Source organism: Cygnus olor, chromosome 1 (genome assembly GCF_009769625.2).
Source record: "Cygnus olor isolate bCygOlo1 chromosome 1, bCygOlo1.pri.v2, whole genome shotgun sequence".
NCBI classification, from domain to species: domain Eukaryota; kingdom Metazoa; phylum Chordata; class Aves; order Anseriformes; family Anatidae; genus Cygnus; species Cygnus olor.
In genome coordinates this window covers 166,568,075-166,583,144 of record NC_049169.1, presented here as the reverse complement: position 1 = coordinate 166,583,144, position 15,070 = coordinate 166,568,075, and the positions used below count along the sequence as shown (strand labels likewise).

Below are 15,070 nucleotides of genomic sequence, written 5' to 3'. Positions count from 1 at the left end.
GATGAACAAAGTGGTGACGGCTTAGGTTAGATGTCAGACTGGAACATTCTGCTGAAATTATTGTAAAATACTTGCTGGCAGAAAGAATAGTAAATCTGGTGAACCACATTTATTTAAAGTATTCTGTATGCTTTATTTATTTACAAATAATCATCTTCCAGATATTTAAGTATTAGACAGACTGTTTTTCCATAGAAACGTAATTAACTTACCTGTCCCAGTATAACCCATTTATCCAATTTATCTTCTTTTTCAATCTACAAGCTACCTGTAATTTGTACTGTAACAGTAATATATAGTGATTCCAGTGCACTTAATCAGGACAACTCTAAAATGAAAAAATTGCAAGGAAATGCATAAACATTTACAAGGTCATCTGCTAACACATCATTTTTGCGAATGAAAGTATCCTATAAGGCACATTTCAGCCTTAAAAGACAAGGCCAAAATGAGTATAATTTTTATATATTTCCAGATGCATAGGTTTCACATGTACTGCTTAGTATCTACCATTCCTGTGGGATAACTATTCTGAAAATTGCTAGCTCTAAATACAGCCCCACAAAGAGAGTAACTCAGATAAACATTTGGTCTTCCATATTTGCAGCTAGTTTCACACATGTTCCTCCTTTATGATCCCAAATTAGTTTTGGCAGCTCCCCATGATTACCATATAGTCTCACTTATGGACATCTCATATTGATTCAGAAAAATGGTTTAATTCCCATTAGTTGAGTTCTCAGAAGCTTGGAAATCACTTCAGATATGCTTTCTACAGCATTCCTTTTTCTTCTGGTTTACACATATGATGGAACTTAAAAGGAGTTCAAGCTACGGATGTCTGATCTGCTGATGTTCCAGAAATCTTTCACAGTAAGGGGCATTTCCTGAGGGAACACACAAAAAAAAATGATTTAGCAGTGAAAACACAGGTTTTCTTTGAATGAAAGCAACTCTGGGAAAAAAAAAAAAAATCAAGAAATTTGTTTAAACATAGCACATGCAGATAACTGTGTTTCTAAATGGAAGGAAGTAAATCCATTTCTTTTGACAAAAATTATAGGTGAGAAAAAAATAGCCAAAAGAGGAAAAAATCCATAACAATTTGTGAAGAACAGGATTTGTTTTCATATACTTGGGTTCCTGCCTATGACACTGTTATCCTAAACATAACATTAAGATGTAGCCTGAAGTCCAGGTATCTGCCTTTTCTAGATGACAATGGACCATAGGTAAGAGTGCATCAGTGAAGTATGATTTTCATCAGTGCCTTCTCAGTGTCAAACAGGATGACATCTCTGCACTCGAAGGAACTTTAGTCTAGATTCCAATTACAGACAACAGAGAGCAACAGACTCTTCTAGGATGCAGTTCATTATTTTAGACATCTATTTTGGATTAGCTCAATCATATCCTGAAAATTCATAGTACCCAAGAGCATATAAGGGCATCTAGACAATTAATTCACATGCGGACAATGTAGATGTCCATATTTGGTCAAAGACCATGCTATGTTTCTGAACGCTTTAGTATATGCTTTTCAAAAAGTCAGTGAGGAACCTTGTGAGCATTTAACTCCTCTAATACCTGCATTCCACAAGATGCTCAGTCAGTTTGATGATTTATAATATCAGATATTTTGTTATCCAAATGTCTGTTTGTTGTTAGATCAACATCAATAGGCAATACTGTGTCAGAAAAGGCCAGCTGCCTTTTCTGCTGAAGCATTACATCAGAGTTATGCCTCATCAAAGCTTTCATCAGGTCTCTGTTTTCTGAGGGATATTATATTACAGCACTGGAGCCCCTCTGCTCTGAGCACATATTCAGTTAGACTACCACAGGCTCTGGTTTCTTTCTTTTTTTTTGATGACAACACAGGAAACTTCCAAGAAAGCCCTTGCCGTTGAATATCCAAATCCAAGATACTGGCAATATGCAGGTCCCCATCTTCATTTTCTAAATCTGCAAGTGCGTTTAAACAATGAGCAGAGCAATGTGTGTATTGATGGCCTCAAAGAAAGAAGTGACAGAAACTAAGAACAATATTTAAGGAAAATAATTGTGATAAGTAAAAATAAGAAAGAATGAATGGCCTTGTAATAGTAGCCACACCTGTTAGTGACTGGGGTTTTTATCATAAGGCATATCCTTAGACTTCAGCTTTTTCAAGGGTTATTCAGTTTCACTTTCAGCCAAAGCAGGTCTTTTGAATAAACACTTTTACTTAAGATGTTTCCATCTTAGTTCTTTAGTTAAGACTAATGCCTTGCTGTAGTAATCCAAGGCTTCAACACTTCCAAATTAAGTCATGGTATACTCAGAACTACCCAAAAAGGCAGAATTTGGTAGGCCTGCTATTAAGCAACATATCTGAAAGAGCACATAAACCTTGGCTGCACTAGTTGTAAAATGATCAAAGTTTACAGTTTGCACTTGGAATTACAAAACTGCAAATAGACCTGTTTCTGATTGTGCAGGAGACCCTGTTCCTCACTCTGTGCTAACACTGTCAAATCTAACCAAAGGTGTTTTGTGTATACACTTCTGTTCTATTAACAACAGCAACATTTTCTCATGGGAGTTCATCTACATTTGACTTTCTCTAACTGTTACTATGCTATCAGCTAACATTTCTAATTAATAAAAATATCTCATTAACATAGACTTTTGCTCCTCTGCGTATTCTAGGCTACAGCTGAGACATTAGCATGGCATGGAACACACTTCTGTTCTAGGCAAATTTTCTGATTGTTTTAATTAAAAGTGAAAATGCAGCTATACCTTGAGATCTACTTTGTTCTGGGACCTTCTTTCTCTGTTGATCAGACTGGATCATGTTATCTTTACCCATATTCTAGACTTTTTTAAACAGCTCACAGCTCATGAAACTATGATTGTTTAGTGGGAAGCAACTAAAATATATTTTGATGTTAAAAGGGTTCACAGGTGTTCCCCTTTCCAATGCTTTTACATGTATTTCTGTAACATATCATTTTAAAATTATGTATTACATTTGGAGTGTGAGGAATGTTTATATGGAAAACTCTTTAACATATAAATAGGTAAATGTATATCCTATGAAAGCTACTTAATCCTGTAGCTCCGTGTATGAGTTTCATGTCACGGATGCAGTCCAGCTAGTTAGCTGCTTGTAGTATAATAATATAATTACTATAATTTACAATTACCATTTTTAACTGAAGTTAGCTTTTAAAATTTCTTTACAGCTATAAAGAAAACTTTGATATTTACAATGAAGTCTATTCATGGTACATTTCATCCCCTCTTGACCTGTCAGTCAATGCCTAATGTAGTGTTAGTCTAATTATATACATACAATGCAATTATATTGTAAGAAGAAATCCTCCTATAATATAGCAATGCTTTAGAGATGGGTAGACTAAAGAAACAATGCTTTACAGAGTTGTGTACAGTGATTCTTATCTAAACAAAGAGCTGAAATGACATGAACATGGAGCACAATGATTGATATGTCATTTTTTGTACTAGTTATATCATATACCATCTGACTACTTTACAATACACTCTCAATACAGAAACTTTGTGTCATAACGCTGTTTAAATATATATTTCTGTTGTTAATTTGACCTGTTTAAATTAGACTATTGTTTTCAATGAAGGCTTATAATGCTTATTAGATGAGTGACATTTTCTTTTTAGCTTTAGTCCTTTATGGAAGAAAAGATGAAGCAGAGAGAGCATCAGATCTAGGAAGCACATGCATCAGCTGTTATTCACCTAGCTCATACTTGTCTCATTAATGTGGCTTCAGAAGAAGGTCAGACCTTCAGCAGATGTATTACTCAGGTGACAACAAGAACATCGGCAATGATGCATATCACTCACAGAAGCAAAACCTCCCCACTTAGGCCATTGCTACCCAGTCAGGATACCATTACTGTGATTTCAAAATTGTTACATATTTTATTGTCTCCTAAGTGTGTATAAGAGAACTGCTATCAGTACTTCCTTCAGACCTACAGCATAGATCTCCTCAGATGTAGACAAAGGAAAATTTTGTACAGGGAAAACTTGTTTGTATTCTCTAAGTATGTCATACCATGTGGGTATGTCAAGACTTACAAGACCGGTGCTTTCCCAAATTGTGAAGTAGACAACAAAAGAATGCAGTGGATCAACAACCCCAAGAGTTATTCAGCCTAGGCTACAAAAACTAATCTAAGTATCTAAATGTCAGAACCTATATTTCTAAGTTCCCTTTGCGGTCAACTGAATGTTAGCTGATACAAGCAAGAGAGCTGTATGCATGATTAAATGTCATTAGCTACTTTGGGGTGATCATGAGAACTCTCCAGAAGCTATTAATTGTATTGATTAGATGGAAGCCTAAATATCTAAGTCAGATGTTTGTGTTTGCATTTACAAATTTAAATTTAGATTTTTGAACTTTGAAGGTAAGTGTCAGCCCTGGGCTGTATTTCTAACCAAGAACAAATGATAATTCTGTGAACACAAGAATCAAAAGTAGAGAGAAATTCTTTCTTGTTAGCTGTTCAGGATGAGCTCAGTACATAAATGCAAACCACAAGACTTAATATCTTGTAGTCAAGGACAGTTTTGAGTACAATTGGTTACAGGATTTTTTGGGATCTCCCTCTTCTCCGTTTGTCTGGTCCACCTACTATATTTTTGAGTTATCACACAGCTCTAATGTGTCTGGCAGTGATCTAGGTCTTGCTTCATGACACATTAAAGGTAGTTTGTTCATCTTTTATGAAAGACTTGAATAACCTCAAACTGTCATATGTTCTGGAGGAATAAAGAACCTATACATAAACCATTATCATGAAGCAAATGGGCTGGTATGACTTGCTCCTGTGTGCACCAGTAACCCACTTCTCCCAGACTTATTTGGCTGTACCCTTTGAGGAAACTGAGCCCATAGTGTGCCTAGAACTGTTGTGTGAGAATGCAAGACAGACCACAGAAGCTAAGAGGGCAAGAAAATAAGGTTATAGAGGTGGGAATATGTGATAGCAATTCCACTTGGGAAGGCTTGCAAGGCTTCAGTGGCTAAAAGACATATGAACTTGCTTTTCACATTTTAAAATAACTAAATCCCAATAATAATAATAAACCCAACCTGAACTACTGCAGAAGCCAAAGTCAAATTATTTGTGAGTTTCAGAAAAGACTAAAATTGACTCAATATATTACCACTTAAAACATTTATTCTTTCCATCATTTGCGTCTCTCAAAATCTTTGAAACAGTCTTGAATACACCTGGGAATTTTCAGATCTTTCATTTTTTTAAAATATAGGGATACTTGGGGTTTTGTTGTCAGACACCTTAATATCTGTGGCATATTTGACATACAAGATGAGGCAAAGAGAGATGGGACTGTTCAGCCTAGAGAAGAGAAGGCCCGGGGTGAATCTTATCAGTGTGCATAACAAATACCTGATGGAGGCAAGTAAAGAAGATGGAGCCAGACTCTTCTCAGTGGTATCCAGTGAAAGGACAAGAAGCAATGGACACAAACAAACAGGAAATTCCACTCAAATTCCACTTAAACACAAGAATCTTTTTCTTTTTTTTTTTTTTTTTCTGTGAAGGTGGTCAAACATTGGAACAGGCTGCCCAGACAGGTTGTAGAGTCTCCATGCTTGTAGATATTCAAAATCTTACTGGACACCACCCTGAGCAACCAGTCATATCTGACCCTGGCATGAGCAAGTGGTTGGACTACATGATCTCCAGAGGTTTCTTTCTGCCTCAGCCATATTCTGTGATCCTGTGATTTCTCAGTTTCATATGCCTGGCCAGCAGAAAGTTATGAAACAGGAAAGGATTTTGAAGAACTATGTCAAACTTCCCAAAATTTTGGAATCAGTATTGTAACCACTTATTACACAAGACTACTTAGAAATTTGCATGGCATCAGATGTTTAGAATAAACACAACTTTGTTTAACCTTTTAATAAGCAAAAATAAAAGGTTTAAAGCACTGGTGACTTTCATATTCATTGTTCCCTTTTTGTTTTCCTCTTCAAGCTTTAATTTCCTAGCTCTGATATTTTTTGTATTTTTTTTCCATTGATTTCAAAGAGCATGTTTGAGATAAGAAACCAAATCCCTTTGCATGTTCCATGGCTGCCAGCTGATAGTGACTAGAATGGAGATAATCCATTAGTGGTTACCTTTATCTACAAGTTTAATGTACTTCATCCACAGACAAAACGCGCTCAGGAAGCCGTGATCTCTTATAACCCAATCATGCAAAGCTTTGAGCATCAGCTGAGGCGCAGTCCCTGCCCTCTGCTTTCATTTATATCCCCACCTCTCTGCCTTCTTTGAGGGCACGTAGCATCTCTTGGAGGTGCATCTTGGTGCATCTTGAGACAAGTCCCCATGGAGTAGTGTTAGTCCACTGAGACAAAACTGATCATCCCCCTTTCAGCTGCACAAAATGTGGCTTGTGTCAAAATCATTCACTGAATATATTGAAGTATTGCTTTGAAAATGTATCCATGTATTTTCAAAGACAGGTGAACTTCCATGTTCAGCAGAAGCAAGATTCAGAGAAGATCAATGAAGCCTCTCATAGCTGATACAAAAAAAAAAAAAAAAAGATCGTGTAGACTTTAGAATAATCAAAGAGTTAATCTAGTTTCATTCCTACATGACTAAAACTCACTGGTAGGCTTTTATTATGTTAATTTTCCAAACTTGCAAAGCAAAAACTCAGTAAACTGAAAGTAACCAAAGGGGCTGTTTGGTAGAGACAGAAATGAACTGTGTCTTTTGAAGTGTTCCAGAGAAAATGTGTTCAGAATATTTAAGTCTCAAGTGAGTTACCAAAGGTTATTCATTCACAAGTGAGATAAATTCATACCTGTCAAATTGTCTGGATTCTCTGTGTGATCACTAGGGCCTCAAATCATTTACTTTTTTCCCCAGTGAAAGTTCAATATTTTCATGTATCCAAATTTAGTACCATTTCCTGTGTCTGAAAATAAATTAATTCATTTTCCTTTCATCTCACTTTCCACTTTTACTAGACTAGTGTGGAGAAAAAAATAAATAAATCCAGGTTGTCTTACTTACATTGTTTTTAAATACAATTTCACCATCCAAACTGCCTGCAGCCTTGTTACAACAGATACTATATTTCCAAACAGTCTTTTTCGTAAAATCCTACAGCTATCATTGATTTAAAGTGAGTGTATAAAATACTATTTCGAACTAATTCAAGATCTGCTTAACTCTTGAACTCTTTTCCACTGTGTAAGCTCTCTTATGTGCAAAAGAAGGATATATGAACCCAAAAACTTTCCTTCTTTTCCTTTTTTTTTGCTACTTGACCCAGACAGAATAGTTATCTGCAGCCTAAACCTGCCTTATTGTAATAAAATGAAACATATTTTTCACCATGCAAAGCATGGACTGAGTTGAAATCAGCCCAGTGGAGTGATGCGATGTTCTATGAAGTAGGGTTAAAAAAGGAACTGAGGGACAAGCAAGAATAGCAGAAACCTTACATTATGTAAGAAAAAACGAGATTGTCAGGGCAAACAACAGAGAAACAGTTTGCTCATGAAATTAGAACAGTAAAAATGGTGGACAAAAGCACTCACCAAGAGTCAACTCACTGTGAGAAACAAAGACTCATCCCGTGGATTTTCACTGTATTTTCTTAACTCTTCTTTTTAGTAAATGTACATAGCACCAATTTGGATTGTGAGTAGATTCATGGTCATAGCCACTGCATATTCAAGTTTTTGTAAAATAATGTTACGAATTTTTTTTTAATGTTTCTAGCTGCATTGCAAATATCTTAATTTTATTTGCTTTCATGAAGAATGAAAAGGAGGAAACAAGTTTCATATATCTTTTACATGTTTAAAGGAGGGAACGAGTTCCATATATATTTCACGTTTTAGGCTGATTAGGTTGGCATAAAAGAAAAAACAAAAAAATGCAGAATATAGTTTCTCAGATAACACTAACTTTTTGCATTCTGTACTTTTTCTATTTTTGGTGAAGTACCCTTTGCTTTGTTGCATTTCATATCACAGTGCAGTGGAGGGGGATGGAATTTTGAATAATGCAGTACAACAAAATTTGGAATATTTCTGTATGCTTTCTCCTTCCTATATAAGTAACTTCAGAATTCCTATTTCACCATAAATTATCATTCAATATCACAAATATATCTTTCATTGTTTAAATTTTCTATTTTTCTGGATAAAACTGTAAATTCTGTTACTCAATCACATAGATGGGGTAGTTTGTGTTTTTTTTTAAGGAAAATCCATGCATAATTTTTATGTTGAAATCTATGCAGTATTCCTCAAAATTCCATTATGATATGTTGGTTCTGAAAAATGCATCTAACAATACCTACTGATTTGATGATGCCTGATTTGTGATAGGGAATCACTGTCAGAGGAGAGTTAAAACAATGAAATATTTGATCAAAATAAAAATGAAATATTCAGTCTCCTAAGAGCCAAAGACTACCTTTGGATAAGATTTTTTATATTTACATGTGTAGATTAGAATGTCTGTACAAATGAAATATAAAAAGTAATTCTGTTAATATTAATATTACATAGGAAGTTATTCTTTATCTGACCTTATTTTATTATAATAGAATGCTCTGGCTACAGTACAAAACAAATATAAAAATAAAAATAAAAATAAGTCCATAAATTAGCATTTAATTTCCCGGGCTCTAATAGTACTAATGGTATTCTATTTACACTATTGTAATCCAAGAGCAGCTCCATAAAATTTACAGACCTGACATACTCTGATCCTGCCGAGGGGAGAATCTGGCCCAATGGGGTCAAAGAAAAATGTAACAACATATGTATACTGTATACATACAAACCAAATAGATCACTAAGTACTCAGAAAAATCACAGCTACTTTCATTCTTAAAGGGCTTAGATTTCCAACCCTTTTAGAAATTAGGAAATGAAGAATAACAAAAAAACAACCCCCCATTATTATCCAAGCACAAGTGGTATAAGATCATTTATCTTGATGGATGTCACCTTAGAGCACATATTATCCCTATCTCTCAAAGTGTTTTTTCCCCCTTATTTCATCTCTGACATTCATTGTAAATTTAATGATCCACATACGATTTGCTGGTGTCTCAGTCTGGTGTTTTGAATCATGAAACTAGTGCTAAATTTATGGCACTGCAGTACCACTTAGTGAATCATTAAGCAGTACAGTGATTTTAATGATTTGGATCATACTGGACCTCATCACTGTATAATGAGGTTCCGTTTAGTGTAAATTTTATGTAAAAATTCAATTTGCAAACCAACAACATGAAACTACAACATTTTTTCTAACCTGACGTATTTATTTATTGTGATTTCCGCTAGTGTTTCGCATGGGGAAAGAAAATGCTAGCTCATTACAAAAATAATTCTTTACAGTCCTTGCACCTCTGAAAAATATGCACATTCAGAATGGAGTTTTTGTAGAAGTCTGTAAACCTCTACAGGGCTCAGATATGATTATCAGAGTATGCTGTTGATTGGGATATTACTGATCAAGCTAACTACCCAGAGATGTGATTGTCTAAAGGGCTCCCAGAGTCCTTCTCTGCTGTCCTAGAGGATCCATGAACCCAGAGAATGTTCATTACTGCCCAGTGTGGAAGAACTGGGTCACTCCATTGCTGTTTCTATTACTCTGTTTCTCAAGCTGAAGGCTTTCCAAACCAAATGTTCATTAACTTTCTTCCCTAAAATCAGTTTAAAGAGGTAATTAATGCTAGCAAACCAAATACAGATCACTTTGGAGAGGTTTATACCATAGAAGGTGTAATAGGCATAGGAGCCGTTGTCTTGGTAGAATAACTAGTAGTTTCATAGCACTTAAAACTCAGAGGAGTGGCTGATACACCAGAGGGTTGTGCTGCCATTCAGAGGGACCTCAACAGGCTGGAGGGATGGGCCAAGAGGAACCTCATGAAGTTCAACAAGGGCAAGTGCAGGGTCCCGCATCTAGGGAGGAATAACCCCAAGCACCAGTACAGGCTGGGGGCGTTACATGCTGGAGTGCAGCTCTGCAGAGAGACCTGGGACCTGGGAGTCCTGGTGGACAGCAGGCTGACCAGGAGTCAGCAATGTGCCCTTGAGGCCAAGAAGGCCAACGGTATCGTGGGCTGCATTCGGAAGAGTGTTGCCAGCAGGTCAAGGGAGGTGATCCCGCCCCTCTACTCAGCCCTGGTGAGGCCACACCTACAGTATTGTGTCCAGTTCTGGGCTCCCCAGTACAAGAGGGACAGAGAACTACTGGACCGAGTCCAGAGGAGGCCTACTGAGATGATTAGAGGACTGGAGCACCTGTCGTACAAGGACAGGCTGAGAGAACTGGGCCTGTTTAGCCTGGAAAAGAGAAGACTGAGGGGAGACCTCATTAACATATAAAAATATCTGAGGTGAGGGTGTCGAGAGGATGGAGCTGGTCTCTTTTCAGTTGTGCCCAGCAGCAGGACAAGAGGAAACAGGCAAAAACTGAAGCACAGGAGGTTCCACCTGAATATGAGGGGGCACTTCTTTACTGTTAGGGTGACAAAGCACTGGAACAGGCTGACCAGAGAGGTTGTGGAGTCACCTTCTCTGGAGACATTAAAAACCCACCTGCATGCCATCCCAAGCAACATGTTCTAGGTGATCCTGCTCAGCAGGGGGCTTGGACTAGATGATCTTCAAAGGTCCCTTCCAACCTCAGCCATTCTGTGATTCTGTGATTCTGTGAACTTCATTCATTTACAAACTAATTGCTTTAGATTTGTTTTGTTTTGGCAAAGTTTTCTTCTCAAGTAGGTTTTCAACAGAGAAAAGCAGTCTAAAATATTCACAGATAATAACTTGGGTCACTCTCTAATTCCATTTCACCTGGCGTATTGGAAATATTAACTAATATGGTTCGGCCAGAGCCTAAAAAAAGAAGAACCCTTGATGAGAAGGAAAAAGAAAAGTTCTTGAAAAGACTGATGATTTTTATGTTCTTCTAGCCCAGATGACATGCATTTGAGGAGGCTACTATTTAGTTCATTAAGTTATTGAATCACTGCATTATTTTTGAGGTAATGTAAAAAAAAGGTGGCATACGCTAAAAATCCTTAAGTGATTTGCTCTGTTAGTTCAATAGCACTTAGCATCTCAGACACTTTAGGTAGTTATAGATGTCAGAGGGAAAAAAATGAGCTGAATAAGATGAGATTTTTTTTTGTCAAAAGAAAAAATAAAAGTAATGAGTAATAATCACCATATAGTAAATCAGATGTATATAACTGGCAAATAAGCAAAGTAACGCAATAATCCTAACAAAGTCTCCAAGAAATACTCAAATTACAAAACATCCTGGAATGATGTAACCCCTTTTCTTCGTTCCTACCCAACTCAGATGTCAAGTTCCAGCCATAAAATGGAGAAACTTTCTCTTAAACGGCATCATTGGGTAAAAATTATGTAATAATACTCACATGTGCATTTTCAGAATGAAGAGGAATAAAGCAGACGGAAACTTCCCTCAGCCTTTTAGCTTTCTTTTCCACTGTGCAGTTACAGGCACAAAGGCAACCTGTGTTTTGAACCAGGAACTTTCAGCAATGTGACTTGAGAGACAGTGAATCTTGCTATGTGAAGTTGCATAATCACTGTGGAGTTGAAAAGAATAACAGAGGAAATGCAACATAAGAAAATCTCAAGCAATCAATTTGAAATATATCTTCTAAATATTTTACAGATGAATCCATGTTTACTTGTGAAAGTGGTGCAGTCACAGGACTGCAAGCTCTGCAAAGCAAAAACTGTCATTATCCCTATGTGCAGTGCCCAGTGCACTTTTGCTACTATAGAATTAGTGAATAACAAAACTTGCTTTGATCTAGCTGAAGGAATCTACACGTGCAAACTATTATATTTAAGAGATTCAATAATACTCTTACAGGGAGTTTTGAAAGTACTAGATAAACAGGCCTTGTTTCCTATAGACTTGTGTGTTATAGTTGATATTCTCTCCTGTTACAGAAGCTACATTTTCAACAAAGCTGTCAGAAAACACTTCTACTTTTTGTGGATTCTGTGATGTCTAAAGAAGTTTGAGGAGTGGTTGCAATCTTTTCTCCGATTAGGTCACTAAGAGGGTCTCTCTCTTCAACTTTGCAATTTACTTTATACATTTCCACAGATTTTTGATTTGTTAAACTTATACTTCACTGTGAAATTTCATCAAAACTAACTAAAAGGTATAAAGAGGTGAGGGGTCAAGGGAGATAGTCAGACAAACCTAGATAAAGGCAGTAGAAATGCAAATCTGTTTCTTTTGTAATCAAAATAAATATAGAAGGGTGGGTTAGCAGTTCAAAGGCTGTTTTTTTTTTTTTTGTATGTTTGTTTTTTATTGTTTGTTTGTTTGTTTGTTTTTAATTAGTTGGAACATTTTAATCTGATCTTGCAATGATCTCTAAAGCGCATGACTAGGAAAAATATTTTTTAGCATGCTGTGTCAACCCAGTTCAGCCAGAGCATTCAGATAAATTAGGCTGCAATATTTCTTTAAAGCAGTTGCAGCAAAATCACAGAAAGTCTCTGGAATCCCTAAAAGATGTTTTTGTTAGAACATAAGCCAGAACAAAGTACTTTCTAAAGAGAGAAAAATCTGGTCTGTTGGGTGAGACAAAATAAATCACTAGGGTGGGCAAAGATGCCCCAGTTGGTGTCTCTGCCTGCCCACTCTGCACTTTCCAGCTGCTTATCACAGAAACAGAATGGTTAAGGTTGGAAGGAACCTCTAGAGATCATTCAGTCCAGCCTCCCTGTTCAAGCAGGGTCTCCTGGAGTGCACTACTCTGGATTGTGTCCACATGGCTTTTGAATATCTCCAGGGAAGGAGACTCCACAACCTCTCTGAGCAACCTGTTCTACTGCTCAGTCACCCTCTCTGTAAAGAAGGTTTTCCTCATGTTCAGCTGGAACTTCCTGTGTCACAGTTTGTGCCTTTTGCCTCTCATCCTATTGCTGGACACCACTCAGAAGAGTCTGTCCCCATCCTCTTGACACCATCCCTTCAGAAACTTTTACGTATTGATCAGATCCCCCATGACCCTTCTCTTCTCCAGGATGAACAGGGCCAGCTCCATCAGCCTTTCCTCATATGACAAGTGCTCTGGTCCCTTAATCATTTTAGAAGTCCTTCGCTGTACTTGTTCCAGTAGCTCCATGTCCTTCTTGTACTGGGGAGGCCAGAACTGGACACAATACTCTGGGTGAGGCCTCACCCAGGCTAAGTAGAGGGAGAGGGTCGCTTCCCTTGACCTGCTGGCAACACTCTTCCTGGAGGCGTTCTATCCCTTCATCCAAGTAATTGATGAATAAGTTAAGCGACAGTGAACCCAGTATTGACCCTTGGGGGACACTGCTAGGTACAGGGCTCCAACTAGACTCTGTGCCACTAATCACAACCCTCTGAGATCTGCCATTCAGCCAGTTCTCAATCCACCTCACCAGCCACTCATCCAGCCTGCACTTCCTAAGTTTGTCAATGAGGATATCGTGGGAGACATTGTCAAAATCCTTGCTAAAGTCCAGGTAGACAACATCAGCTCCTTCCTCTCCATCTGTCCATCCAGTTGTCCCATCACAGAAGACAATCAGGTTGGTTAACCACAATTTCCCTTTGATGAATCCATGCTGACTGCTCCTGATCACCTTCTTGTTTTACACATGCTTAGAGACAGCCTCCAGGATGAGCTGTTCCAACAATGTTCCAGGGACTGAGGTGGGACTGACTGCCCTGTAGTTCCCTGGGTCCTTGTTTTTGCCCTGTTTGAAGACTGGGGTGACATTTGCTTTCTTCCAATCCGTAGGCACCTCTCTTAATTTCCATGACCTTTCAAAGATGATCAGGAGTGGCCTAGCAATGATGTCCACCATCAGCCTCAGCACTCATGAGTGCATCTCATCAGGGTTCATGGACTCATGAATGCCTAAATGATCTCTAACCTAATCCTTCCCAACCAAGGGAGAGTCTTCCTTTCTCCAGACTTTCCCCCTGGTCTCCTTGGTCAGGGATGCCTCGGGGTTGGCCTTGGCAGTGAAGACTGAGGCAAAGAAGGCATTCAATATCTATGTCTTCTCTGCATCCTTTGTCACCGGATTCCCTACTCAGTAGTGGGCCCACATTTTTCTTAGTTTTTCTTTTGTAATTGATGTATTTGAAGAAGCTCTTGTTGTCCTTGACATCCCTAGTCAGATTTAGTTCCAAATGGTCTTTGGCCTTCCTCATCACATTTCTGTATACTCTGACAATGTCCCTATATTCATCCCAAGTGGCCTGTCCCTTTTACTTGTGCTGGCTCTCTTAATGAAAAAAGGGTTTGGTGTATGAATAAAGTTCTATTCATCCATCAATCCTGGTCAGTTCCTGGACATTGATAAACTTCTGCTTAATTTTAGCAAAACTTGATAAAGTAATAGAAGAGCCAAAGACAATTATTGGGAAGTTTTTCAAGAATTAGCATGTGGGCTACAAATGGCCTCCATAGGTAGGCATAAGCATGCTGACCTAACGTGTGTGCAGATGGCCCACCAGCCCATGTGCAGCCTGGAGTTTGGGAGCCCTTTATGGATATTTGCCCAGTCAGAAGTTCAAGTGTATGGGAGGTGATGATGTGCACTACAGCAAGAGAAGAGGAACTTCTGTAGGACACATGAAAGAGAACTGAAGGTGCTACAGTAGAAATGAAAAAATCTTGAGCATTTACAAGATGTAAGATTCACACCCACAGGTGACTAAAAATCTCCACAACTCAAAGAAAACTTCTTTGCTCTTATTCCAGTGTCTTGTCATATTAGCTTTACATTGTTACACCTTTACAACCTTAGAAATGAAATCATTGATTTTGTAGCCTCTTTTCTTTTTTGCCTAAGTGAGAGATTATCCTTTAAAAAGATGAAACTACAGGGTAGCAACAACACCAGTTTGAGTTGTGTTATTGCAAGGACCTTCTCAGGTCATTCAGATTATCCAAGGCATCTGGACCATAT

General features: G+C 37.8%; 1 long non-coding RNA gene across 1 annotated transcript in view; it reads right to left on the bottom strand.

The window, feature by feature from the left end:
• Positions 1 to 526: 526 nt before the first annotated feature.
• Positions 527 to 15,070, bottom strand: part of LOC121063524 — a 40,067-nt gene continuing 25,523 nt past the window's right edge. The window contains exon 4 of the long non-coding RNA XR_005816045.1: positions 527 to 887. This is a non-coding gene — a long non-coding RNA (uncharacterized LOC121063524). The remainder of the gene's footprint in view (positions 888 to 15,070) is intronic.